The sequence below is a fragment of the Pleurodeles waltl genome, chromosome 1_1, assembly GCF_031143425.1.
Source record: "Pleurodeles waltl isolate 20211129_DDA chromosome 1_1, aPleWal1.hap1.20221129, whole genome shotgun sequence".
In the NCBI taxonomy this organism is placed as follows: Eukaryota; Metazoa; Chordata; class Amphibia; order Caudata; family Salamandridae; genus Pleurodeles; species Pleurodeles waltl.
Window position 1 is genome coordinate 302,859,351 of NC_090436.1, and position 13,982 is coordinate 302,873,332.

General features: G+C 40.0%; 1 protein-coding gene and 1 long non-coding RNA gene across 4 annotated transcripts in view; one reads left to right on the forward strand and one right to left on the reverse strand.

Annotated features, from left to right (window-relative positions):
• Positions 1–13,982, reverse strand: part of PLPP1 (phospholipid phosphatase 1) — a 220,090-nt gene that overhangs the window by 204,812 nt on the left and 1,296 nt on the right. The window lies entirely within an intron of this gene.
• Positions 1–13,982, forward strand: part of LOC138283916 (uncharacterized) — a 62,306-nt gene that overhangs the window by 5,891 nt on the left and 42,433 nt on the right. The window lies entirely within an intron of this gene.

The following is a 13,982-nucleotide window of genomic DNA, read 5'->3' on the forward strand; positions in this document are numbered from 1 at the left end:
TAATGCTACCCTCTTCCCCAAAATGACCAGTGTGTCATGACTAACAATTTCAAAACCATTAGCATTATTTCTGGTGTGTGGCCTGCTGTTCATCATCCATCACTGCATCAACCACCAAGAGGAAGTGGTGCATCTGAGCTGAAGCACACCAGCAGTTCTTCCGTTTACCGTGTAAACAATTCGCCAAACCCAACTCAGCAAACTATCAAACACTGCATACATTTTTTTTTTATTTTTATTAAAAGGAAGTCATGAACAATACAAATGTGTTAACTCAAACCGTAAGGGGTTAAATGACTAGTGAGGTTGGAGCATCCAGTTGTGAAGGCCAAATGCCACACCTCCCCTGTAGGTAGAATTGCAAATCCCACATCAGCCTCTGAATAATCCCAGTCAGTAAACTCCTTTGCGATTAGCCTCCTTCTGTCGGCTGCTTGTTATCAATCTAGGTCAGGTGAAGGGCTGAGTCCTATAGGGACAATTTGCTAACATTTCTCCCATCCGAGGGTGACAAAACCTAGTTAAACTTGTTGACCTAAAGCACTGCCTTCCTTTCACAATACCCATAAAGGCGTGCTTCCACCCCTATATTCAGTATTCATAACAATATTCCCATGAAGCTGAAGTGAACAAGGAACCCCCAACTGCCTATACAGGGGCGTAGTTACAGGAGTGGTTTTTGGGGTGTTACACCCACCCCCTTCCCCCCAAATAAATGAATCATTTAGTAGATAGTTGGCTGCAGTTGCTTTCAATCGGGTGTGGTGAAGTGCCTGTCTGATTTAATCCAGAATTTTTACATGTACATACACAGGCAAAAACATACAGACTCTCTTTCAGTTTTGAAATTCTTAAATGTTGGTTATTTTCCAACATATTGTCCTTCAAGTAACATTAATCCACACCGCTGTCACTTTCTACTGCCGCTTAAGCCCCCTCATGCCCTGCTTCTCATATAATGTATCTTATCATGATATGCTAGGGTGATTGTTGGGAACTTTGAAGCTCACTCCTCCCCAATCTTACTGACCAAGCTACGCCCCGTGCCTACACTAGCTACACTTCCTCATGTGCACTTAGAAGTAATATAGTATTCCCACACACAAACCACTACTACAGTTAATGACCCCCGGCTTTCTGAGGTAGGTTCCCATGTAAATTCTCCTGGTGTCAGAGAGGAGACCACCTGATGGTTACCGTGAACCACTGCCCCAGAAGGCTTGCCATGTAGTGGCCATCAAGCACACTAGATAGAGTACTTATAATCAATGTAGCACAAGAGCCATTATGGTGCACAACTGTACCAAAAACAAACATGGAACCCTTTGGCTATTTGTGGGGTTTAAAGAGAAGGTAGTAAATGAAAAGCTGCAATACGAATGCTGCTGGATTTGTAATATGGGTTACCCCATATGTACAGTGATACTGGGACATAACCCAGATTATGTATTGCTTGTAAAGTGCTTATACCTTCGTAAGGGCACTTCCAAGCACGAGTCAAGAGGACAGAAATGGAGGGTCAAATTACACAAGGTGAAAGAAGAAAGCACAGGACATAGTTGATTTCTGTTCAAGGGTGACCACCAGGTCTATCTAAAGATTGAACAAAGGCCATAAGCAGTGCTTTAAGTGGGATGGGAAAGCTGAAGGGGTGTCTCAAAAGGATCTGTGGCCATGAAAGAACTAAGGGGCATATCTATGAGCCCCAAGCTCTACTGGAAAGTCACTTTACATGATGCTCCAGTGGCGCTAATCTCTGCTCCATATTTGACAAGGATATATAGGATCAAAGAGTCAGTGTCTTTGTTTTTCCCCCACTTAAGTTACTATGGTACGATTAAGCCTTTTTGACTTGCACTGATAAACTGCCTGACAAAGGGGTGGGTATGGGCAGAGAGAGGGGCTTTGTTTCCACCTACATGTTGAGTTCCTACAGGGCAGCATTTGATTAGAAATAATTTGTGTTTCCACTGAGAAAAAGAGTGGCAAATATTGCACTTTTTTCCTGCCTGAGAAAAGCTTTTGTTCACTACATTAAGACTGACTTGGTTATGGTGCCAATTAAACGATTAATCCATTAGGCCTGATCTATTTTGTATATAAAAAGTTATAACAAAGGCAGTAGACATCTCACAGATTAGCCCAATAGGAAAGGGTGTTGGTATTAGCAACCCCCACTGACAGACCCTCGAGGAAGATCTGCACTGTGATAATCCTGGTTAACCCTTCTTAGAAGGGGTGATATTTTGTTTTGACAACTTTATGCTTAGTACAGTGGGCCAGAGCTGGCTATTGTGACAAGCCAATGATAAAAGCTATCAACCTTATTGGTTTACTGGAAAACATTATATCCGATGTCACATGTTTGAATAGTTTAGTATGAAAACCAATGACAAAGGCAACAGGCCTTTCTATTTTATTGTAAAAAGTAGTTGTTAAAGCCAATAGGGCGTGGATTGCTATTATACTGAGTTAAAGACTGTAGACCACTTTTTTGCTTCATCAATCTCACAAATTACCATACTCCACTAGGGTTCTGGTTGCTCCCTCTGACAAGCCCGTGGAGTTTAAGATTTGCAATATGATCATTCTTACTGGGCACTTTCAAAAGGGGTTGTGTATCGTTTTGCCAATAACTTAGTACATATATGTCATTTTAAAACTGCATGCCTGGTGGTTGCCAGTTTACGCACAATACGGTGGGCCTGATTAGCTTATGGTGGCAAGCCAATGTGAAAGACTACAGGCAGGAGTTGGTTCATTGGGAAAAGGTTTTGTCAAACACCCTAGGTAAAAAATGCTCATTATGAGAAGTTATAATAAAGACAGCAGGCCCAACTTATCTATTGTCAACAGCATGTGTTAAAGCCAATAGGCCTGCAAAAGTGGGTTTGTATTACACTGTGTTAAAAACCATGGACAGGTATGTTGTTACATAGAAGGCCAAAGGTCATCGTACTAGTCAAGGATGCAGTTTGTTACCACCCTCCTTATCAAACCCCGGGTATAGAAGATTAACACTGTGAGAGTTCTTGCTCGACCATCAGAAGAGGGCCTCCAAGGTGCAGATGGCTGCCAAGCTCTTGAATAAAAAAATCAGTAACAAAAAAAAATTTAAAAAAAAAAAAAAAAAAAAAAAATCACATGCAAACAAAGGTATGCATAGAAGGGCTTTACTCAGAACTCTCTGCCCAATCGCCTTTTAGAGGTTCATTCTTGCTTTGCATCGATGATAATACACACCATGGGGCAATTAATCAGCTCATTTCAGCCATTCGTTCTATATCCCTATAAGGGACAGCATTGTGGCTGATCATGTGCGCCTCTGGGTGAAAATGAGTGTAATTTAGTACCATGGCTTGTGGGCCAGTCCTTAAGTTTTCCATTTTTTGCTTTTTATATCTCCCAGTTCAATTCGTGCCTTCTTTTGCTTTGTTATTTATTTATTAAATTTTTAGCATTTAGCTCCCCAGTAAGCACTACTGAGTCTCTCGCTCTTGACTCATTTAATGCGCATTGTGCTACTGCTTCAAAACCAGCCAGCCATCTTCGAATGGTACTGTCCAAAATGTACCAGTGTTTATATTTCTAAGATGGCCAGCACTTCAGTTCTAAATGCAGCAGGTACACTGGAAATTTAAAACAAGATATAATATCATTGCAAGATGGCTACTTCTTGCCTACTGTTTAGGTGGCATGTTTTCTTTTTTGTATTTTTTTTTTCTAATTTATCTTACATATGCTTGTTGAGCTTTTATGTGCTTTTTGGTGGGTAGGTAGGATGTTCAATGCAGAAATGAATCAGTGGGTAGAAATGAATGCATGTGTGCAAGGATGAGGGCCAGAGTGCATTCATGATAACACATTAAGGCCCACTTTTCTTGCGCTCTTTAGCTCCCCCTAACGCCACGATGTGTGTGCCGTATTTAAAATATGGTGCACCATGGCGGTAGTGTTATAATTTTCTTAATGCTAGTCCGGCGCTTTCCAGTACTAGCGTAAAAAATGTTGACGCTAATCCTGCATAGCACCCAGAGGCCCATTGAACACAATGGAAGCTACTTTTGAATGCCTGAACTTAGCAGGTGTTAAAATTTTTTAGATAAAAATGGGGCAAAGGAACCTCATAGCTTCCTTTGCTCCGTTTTTACGCCCCTCCCAGTGCCGGAACGCCCCCCTTGCATACATTATGCCTGGTGCAAGCATAATGTGGCTCAAAGGGTTACAATATGGCGCAATGCAAGCATTGCTCCACTTTGGAAATATGGAGTGGCGTTTTTGCCCATCCAGTGGCACATTAGCGTCAATTACGCTAATGTGGCGTTGGAATGGCACTAGGCCACCATAAATCTGGGCCTAAGTCCCTAAGCTCACCAGTGACTGAAGAAGCACTTTCAGAAATAGTCAAACCTCCTGATATTTCCAATGCTGGTTAATCCCTTTCATCCCAACAAGTGTCTTCTGCGCCGTCAATGTGTCAAGTAATATTCTTGAATACAGTTATAAGCTTGTAGTTGACTGTAGAAACACTTCAGTTTTAAATCCTGTTCCCCTTTTTACATCCACCCCAAGATTAGTCGTCAACAGACTTCAAACCATAGGGTGGTGGAATGAAAAGGCACAAAGTGCAAAGCAAGACTACACAGCCTTGGTATTTGGCAGCAAACTCCTGAAAAACAACACCGAATTACTTATCTTTTTATGAATTAAGCACTAAACGTAACTGATTGTGAGATTGTTCTTCAATGCTTTCCCTCCTACTCAGAATAACTTTCTGTGTGAGTGTACCGAGTCCAAAACCTAAAATAAATCAGGGTGTAATCAGAGGGCACACCCAACTTCACACCCATGCAGCCGCGACAATTACATGGGGCATCACTTAAAAGACAGCTTGTTTATGGAATTATGGGATAAAGTTCACTGCTTTAATGTGTATGACGGTATAAATTACTCGATGAGGATGGAGGCCAGAGTGTAGCGACACGCACACACCAAGACCAAGAGATTACCAATCCAGGAAGATGGCATTCAGATTACTGTTTAAACTGGCACAGGTCTGGAGGAAAGAATCAATCATGTAAGTCAGTGGTTCCCAACCTGTGGTCCGGGGACCCCTAGGGGTCCGCGAAGCTTTCTCAGGGGGTCCGCGAGAGCCTAGAAAATTAAAAAAATATTAACAAATATTGACAAATTAGGTCCCCAGCTTCCAGTAATGACTCAGGCGGGGGTCCCCGGATTCCAATGATGATTCAGTGGGGGTCCCTGGGTTCCATTAATGTTAAATAGGGGGTCCACGGAAATCAAAAGGTTGGGAACCACTGATGTAAGTAATATAGTTTACAGTTACTGGTGAAAGTAGTATATGTACAATATACATATAAAACTCCCCGTACAAGAGAGCATCGTACTTTTATTTGCACACCTAGGTGCCAAGTGGTAGTGGGTTAGCCCAAGTCTAGTCATCCATGGGACGGGGTTCGGTGTCTTAGGAAAGATCATATCCGATAAAGCGTGTCTCAGATGCTGGGGTTTCCCTTTGGCTGTGTTCCGAGTGGGTTGGGGAACTGCAACCTACCTGACAAACCAATATTAAGGGAAGGTGCTTTAGGATTTTCTCTGTGGGGTATAAAGCAGGAAGGATGCTGGTCACTTCTAGTCTTACCTCATCAGTTTCAACTGTCAGTCCACTTTTTCGAGCCTCGTTAACACTACAAGCCAGTTTGGTACAACAGAGTTAAATGTTTCTCCTTCCCCTTCCTTGCTTTTGTTGGATAATCCGATTTGAAACAGCAACTGTTATTTCTTAAACCAAACTAATTAGTCTTCCTGGCACACCATGGGTTTAATAATTTACCTCCTCAATGTCACAAGTAGTCTATTTTGGCATCTTCATTTTTCCTGTACAGCTCCGTTTATCATACTTCTTTTCCTTTGTTCTTATTAACGAGGCATCAAAACAGTCAACGAAATAAAAAAAATACTTCATGGCAGTGATTGCTAATGATTTACAGACATACATAACGGCCCCAATTGCTGGTGCAACACTAATGAAGTAATGTGAAAGGTGGAAAGAAAGAGAAATGCACATATCAATCCTTCAAATGGCACATGGACAAACTAATAAAGATATCTAGGCTACACACACCAAAACAACAGTAACCTTAAGAACACTCAATCAAATATGCACACAAAATATTAGCGACACCCACACTACTAATAAGCCTATGGAAACCAGCCTAAAACAGAATTAGACACCATATCGTGAAGGTACCCCAATCTGATGGCACTATGAAAACATACGAATGGTAATAAGCTGCTAGAAAAATATCTTAGCATAACTTTGGGTCAGTGTTATACAGACAAGACAGGTCAATATGCAATCGGATGGGGCTGGGAAGCAGTAACCACCAGCAAATACTTCATAAAGGTCCTTTTAGGAAATGTGCACCTGCTAGTTATTTTAAACAGGACCTTTTTTATATATATATTACGCACCGAGTACATCCACCTACTATAACACAAGCTAGATTATAAAAAGGTCAAAAATTCCATCAGAAAGACTTGCAAAACTACACAGCAATTTTCCTCTTCATCTCCAAGATTCATCCTCCATAAAAAGCTCAGTTTAGACAAACACATTAAATAACCATTTGGCCAAAAATGCTACAATTGAGGCATTTATGAAAAGTTAAACCTTTCGCTCACAACTTTGACTTCAAACATATTGTGCAGAGGCCCTTGAGTTATGGTTCAAGCAACAGCAAAGCATTTACATGAATGCTTTTATCCCAACGATACAACTCTAAAATGTAGCCCAATAACTCCAAAAATAAGCAGTACGCTACCATCAATCTCTGCGAATACCAACTCTACACACCCAAAACCCTAAAGAAAAATTATCAGGATGTGCTTATCTTTCCTGCAGTAAGAAACAACACTGTTGTTATGTACGGCAACAACATAATTTCCATTACTGATCCACTAAAAACCTGGTTTGGAGTCCTTGGACCCATTAAACACTCTACAGAAAAGGCACAGAATGTTAAGATGAACAGAGATCCATTGGGAGATTTAAGTACATTTATTAAACGGACATGCCTTCTGAGCTCTTTATTACGACTATTGGAATACACTGTACGTCAGGATTGTATATTGTCTAACAGACAGAGGCTCTGGATACACAGCATACAAGCCAGGGCAAAGTATCATTTAATTCTACAGATAAAATACTGCATGACTAAACTATTAAACCTGCTGGCAACGTCCTCAGCTAATTTATAGTGGTTGTTGTTATGATATATGCCACAGAAACGTTGTTCAAGTAGGCTTTATTCCAGAATACAGCCCCGACAGCAATACACACAAACTGCTTCCCTCCATATGCCCGTACCAGCAAACGGCCACCCTTGAATCCTCCCACTGCATTCCATTATAAACATTCCCTTGCTCGTGTGGGTTAAGTAGCGCAAGCCCAACTGCTAACATTCCACCCCCTTATAACACATCTCCCCTTTTACATTTATGCAATATACACACATTATATATATACATACATACACATACATATATATATATATCCAAACAAAAGAAACTATGCAATATAGCACTATACACTATATATATTTTTTAATTGATTAAATCAATTTACACACAATCATTAAGCTTTCCTGGTCTTGTGATTCTTCTACCAAATATTCTAATTTATATTTTTTTCAGTTTTGCCATGCTCTTCTACCTGAACTCCGTTATCTCTATAAGCCTGTGCAACATTAGCATGTTGTGTTGGAACATTGACCTCGTTCTGCGAATGCATGTTATTCCCAGGTACCTCATCAATTAACCATTTGGTCATAGTCACATCAATATTTTCTCTACCCTTGTATGGTGAAACTCTGCTTAAATGTCACACTTTTCCATCCTCAATCAGTACAGCATTACACAACACTTTTACAACTTTTAAGGGAGGATAGAATTTTCCTTTTCAGTACTTTTTGAAACCAGGAACTTTCACCTTCACCCAATCACCCACCTGTAAATTTATAACTTTGCATTTGTGCTTGGTGTCAAAATATTCCTTTGACCGAGTTTGTGCAATTTTAATATTCCCTTTAACATCTTCAATTGTCCAGTTGCTCTTTCTTCCACCCGTCATCCATCCTGTGCTGTCTTTTCTTAACGGAATCCTTCCTCTCATTACTCCAAAAGGACTATGACCTGTAGAACTGCAAGGTGTTGTCTTATACGACCAAACAGTTCTCCACACCTCTTTTTCCTAACACAATTTTGCACTTTCTGCCAACTGCATACTATTCTTCACTACCCTGTTAAAGTGCTCGACAGCCCCATTACCTGCAGGAAGATAGTTGGAAGTAGTCATATGTTTTATACCACACCTCAACAAGAATGCCTTAAATTCATCAGGCGTGAATTGCAGTCCATTGTCCGTGACTATGACCTTAGGAAAACCCTCTGTCAAGAAAATGTTATCCAAAAATTCAACAACTGACAAAGAATCTACTTTACTCATAATTCCAATTTCTGGCCATTTAGAGAAATTATCAATTATCACCACAATGTATTTGGACTCTCCTTCTGCATGTATAGGTCCTGTAATATCTAGACCTATCTTCTCCCAAGGCATGTCTGGACATTTAATAGGAACCAAAGGCGGTTTAAATGTAGATAAAGTCTTCTCCGATTCATAGCACAAAATACATTCTCTCACTTTCCTTTCTACAGCCATATCTATCCCTGGCCACCAATGCAACTGTTTAATTTTGCTTTTAGTCTTTGATGCACCTAAAGGACCATCATGGCAGATATCCAGTATTTTATTCCTAAGCACCTCCGGAGGAATAAATCTACCATTATGCATTAATCTATTACACTCTACAGACAATTCCTCCTTCACTTCCCAAAACACCCTTACATTATTCTCTAGATTTTTTTTTTATGTGGCCATCCATCACGTAACAACGTTTGAACTTTACTCAATATTGCATCTTCATCCAAAGCCTTGTTCCACTCTTCTTCAGTAATACCCTGAACGTTTTCCACAATGTCAGCCACACAACAATCATTCAATTCATTCACTTCTTAATCGGTTCTGGCCAAAGGCATCCTACTTAAAAAAAAAAAAAAAAAAAAAAAAGTCAGCAATTTTATGCTTGACTCCTGGCACATAAAGTACCTCATATTTATAATCTAAAAGTTTGATGGATAAACGGAAAATACTTGGAGAAGTTTTAAATAAGCCTTTTGTTGTCAACACCTTCGTGAGTGGTTTATGGTCACTTCGCAGGATGACATTTGTACCCCCATACAAACGACCGGAAATGCTCCGAACCCCAAACGCATGCAAGGGCTTATCGCTCAATAACAGAATATTTAGCCTCAGTATTAGTTATTGAGCGGGAGGCAAAAGCAATTACACATTCTTTACCACTCTCATCTGCTTGATTAAGAACCGTACCCAACCCTCAACTACTGGCATCCGTAGTGACAATGCATTGCAAATTTGGATCAAAACCTTGTAGAGCAGGTGCTCTAATAATGTCGTCTATAATCATTTTGAACGCTGCCCCACACTCTTCAGACAACTCAAACACACATTTCATTTTCAACAACTTTCTAATGGGAAAATTCTTATGGGAAAAATTATGCACATATTTAGCATAATATTCAGCCAGACCTAAAATGCTCCGACCTCATCCTTATTTGTAGGCGCTGGCAAATCTTTTATAGCAGCCACTAAGCTAGCTTTAGGTTCAACACCCTTACCACTAATCTTGTGTCCTATATAAGTGACACTCCGTTTAGCAATTTTACACTTGCTGTATTCAGCCGTGAGTCCGCTGTCCCTCAACAACTGAAGGACACTCTTAACTTTAGCTTCATAGTTTGTTCTCAAATCACCCATAATTAAGATGTCATCTTGGAAAATAAATACATCATGTAACTTGCTAAATAATTTAAACATTAGTCTTTGTAACATAGCAGCCGCCGATGCTAATCCAAAAGGAACCCTGACAAATCGATAACAACCAAATGGTGTAACAATGGCGGTCAATCTACGGCTATCTGGATGTAACAAAATTTGGTGATACGTTGAAGTAAGGTGGATTGTGGTAAACCATTCCTTACCTTTAGTTAGAGCCACAATTTCATTGATTCTTGGTAAAAGGGAATTGGTCTACCAAAAAGACCCTCGCATAATCTCAATTTTCCATTAGAGCGTCTTGCCACTACCAATGGAGAAATCCAATCAGATGCTTCAACTTGCTCGATAATGCCAGCCTGTAATAACTTATCTAACTCACTAGATACTACACTTCTAATACTTAAAGGTATGTTTCTTGCTTTATGGACAACAGGTACCACATTTTCCTTCAACAAAATCCTATGTTGAAACTTTTTTAAATTACCAATGGTACCTGAAAACACTTGAGGAAATAGATCCTTTATGGATGTCCCATTTACTTCCCCACCCTGAATCACAGACACAGGTTCCGTGTTGTTTGGGTCAAGGATCATTCCTAGCACACCTTGGTACCACCAACCTAAAACAGAAGGCCAAGACTCAGATACATACATTTTGCATTCTGACTCACGATCCTTGAATACAGATAACAGTTTCTTGTCACCTGGTGTAACTAGATCTCCACCAACAACATGCCTAACTTTTTTTTTTAACCAAACCATTTCATTTACAATTGTGTAGGGTGACCCAGAGTCAGCAGTAACAGTGATGGTAACTCCTCCCATTAATACTTCACATTTCGTTTTTTTCCGTTGACAATCAGATACAGAGGACTCAGTGTCTTTTATATTAAGAACCCAAATGTTCCTGTCATCACTGTCCGAGGTTGAAGCTGAGTCAGTGGCACTTTCTATTAATTTAATCGTAGACTCTTTTTCCTTCTACAGACATTTAACAAAATGGTCCACAATACCACAACCAGAACACTTTTGATTCCGGGCTGGACAGTTCTTATCATTTGCGTAATGTCCCAACAACCAACACCTGAAACACCTAACGTTTCTCTTAAAATCCTCTTTCTTCTTCAATTTACTGGAATTATAATTTTTTGATTTACTGTCTGTCACCCTCAAATTTTTCTTTGTCTCCGTAACCTTGTTGACAACAGTGTTGGACTTTGCTCTGGAATCATCCTCTTTTTTTGTCTCTTAGCAAAACCCCTTTTGCACATCTCCCAGTCAATTCCACCTTTTTGACTACCTCTATTATTTCTTGTAAAGGCGATTCGCCTTTAGTCCACAAGCAATCCTGTATATTCTGGTTCGTAGCATTCATTACTATTGCATCTCTTCTGAACTTGTCATGTAAAGTACCGAACCTACATGTTAATGCCAAATTCTTCAAAGCAGAAACATATTCTTCAACTGTTTCATCTTTCTCTTGCTTTCTATGAAACAAATTGTAACGATCAATGCCAACGCAAACAGTGGGAGCATAGTATCTGTCCAAGTCCTCTAAAGCATGTATGAAAACTTCTCCATGTTCTCCTGTTTTTTTTTTCAATTCTATTGTACGTTTTAAGACCTCGTGGCCCTAAGCAATGTAATAAAATCTTCTTTTTCTCCCCTGAGAAGTCATTGTCTTCATCACATGCAGAAATATAGTTTAAAAAATATTCTCGCCCTTTTGTAGATGTATCGCCACTACTAGGGACATAAGGTTGTGGTGGTGGTAAGTTCAAATTATTTGATGCCATTTTATGTATTGTCCTGTGAAATGCTTACAAAACACAGTGAATATCTCCTGTATTCTCTTATCAGTTATTATTATAATTTAGTTCCAGTTTTATTAAAATTAGAATCCATCTGAAGAATTTTTTTTTTTTTTCTTTTTTAAGTACTCTGTAACATTCGACTTACTCCTCTTAGGTTAGCGGTCTAGTTGTAATAATCCACGATGCGGCTTCACAAGGGAGCATTCTGTTAAAAGACTGCGGGCATATTTATACTCCATCTGCGTCTTTTTTATTTATTTTTTTGCAAATTCGGCGTAAAACTAGCTCCATATTTATATTTTGACTTTAGACCAGTCAACATCAAAATATTGGAGTTTGCACTATTTTTTAGATGCATGAACCTATCTTGCGTCAATGGGATGCAAGGTAGTCGCCCGCATCTAAAACATGGTGCTAACCCCATAGCCCCATATTTATCCCCAGTGCTAAAATGACGCATGGGTGGGAGGAGGTGCTAAATAATGGTGCAAAGCCTGATTTGCACCATTATTTAACGCCTGGGTCAGACCAGGCGTTAAGGAACCTGTGGATCCATTTACATGGGTAAACACCATGGAATGGATCCACAGGTGCCCTCCTCAAGCCCCAAGAACACCCCCGCCCACACCAAAGGGACATGTAAGTAGGGTAAGTAATTTCTCTTTTAATTAAAGTGCCAATCGGGCCCAAGTTGGGCCCCCCTGCATGGCACAGGGTGCAATGGTCATGCCCAGGGGACATTGGCCCCCTGTGCTGACCACTGGAGTGGTGGGCATGACTCCTGTCTTTTCTAAGACAGGAGTCATGTGGTATGGATGGTTTTGCATCAGAAAATGACGCTAGGCTGGTTAAAGGCATTTTTTTTGCCTCTAAATCAGTAATTCCCAACCTTTTCACTTCTGTGGACCCCCATTTTATCAATACTGGAGCCGGGGGACCCCCACTGAATCATTATTGGAACTGGGGGACCCCCACTGAGTCAATACTGATAGCTGGGACCTAATATTATTACATTTTTTAAGCAGCCACAGACCCCCTGATGAGGCTTAGCGGACCCCCAGTGGTCCCCGGCCCACAGGTTGGAAACCACTGCTCTAAATAGCCTGATGTAATTTTTTAGTGCAAAACCCCCTTCTCCCATACAGGCACCCCCACCCGGCTAACGTCCTTTTTTTACGCTAGCCCACCCTTTGCACCGGCTTGTGCTACTCCATAAATATAGCACCCGACTGGCGCTCAGGAATGGCATAAGCCGGTGCTAAAGTTTTGCATCAAAAGTATAAATATGCCCTACATATCTATAACATACAAAACTAAACAACATGTCAAATAACATTTTTACGAAATATTACTTAATCAAGACAAAAGCATCACTCATACCGAAGCCAACATATGTTCCAATAATGTTCTAAAATAGCTGGAGACCATTTTCTTTCTATCGACAAATTATAGACCCTTGTATTTTACTTAAATTGCTCTATGTTTAAGTCACATTGTCTTAAAAAAAATTCACTGCCAAAAACATGCATGTTTAAATACTATTTGTGAAGTACATATTAACATCACTGTACGGCGCAAGAGCTTCTTCCCAGAGTGGATGCCCAAATACTATGAGCGCCATAAGTGCTTCCAACTACTAAGGTAACGCACATCTCCAAAGCTCTTAAATTGAATTTACAAAGCTATCCGGTGAAAGATGTCGGAATATATCTCAAAATCCATGCAGACATCAAACGAAGCATAATTCTAGAAAGGCAATCGATAGTAGCTGCTAGCTTTTCAAGACGAGGTAAAAAGACCTGATTTTCTTCTCCACATTAGACGGGCTACTTGAAGTGTGTGTCGTTTACCTGTCTGAAACTCATGGTGTAAGGAAACAGCACACTGGACATGGAGCACTTCAACAGAAGCCCAAATATATTTAACACTCTTTTATAATACAATGATTCCATGTGACAAACTTTTTGGAAAGACAATTAAAATAATAGACTGCCATAATACTGATCTTACATAAGTAACTCCGTACAAAATGTTTGAATTTTATTTATTTCCCATTCCAGTGAAAAATAGTGAGACGAGATTAAGTTACTCCTCTAATTCCAGCCTAGTCACACAACGCAGAACCCCTCTCAAATGTCATTTTTGCATTTTAACAAACAGCATAAGGGAGAATACTAAACGAGGATGGGATTAATTATCTCACTGCAGGAGGTGATTATTCAAAATGAA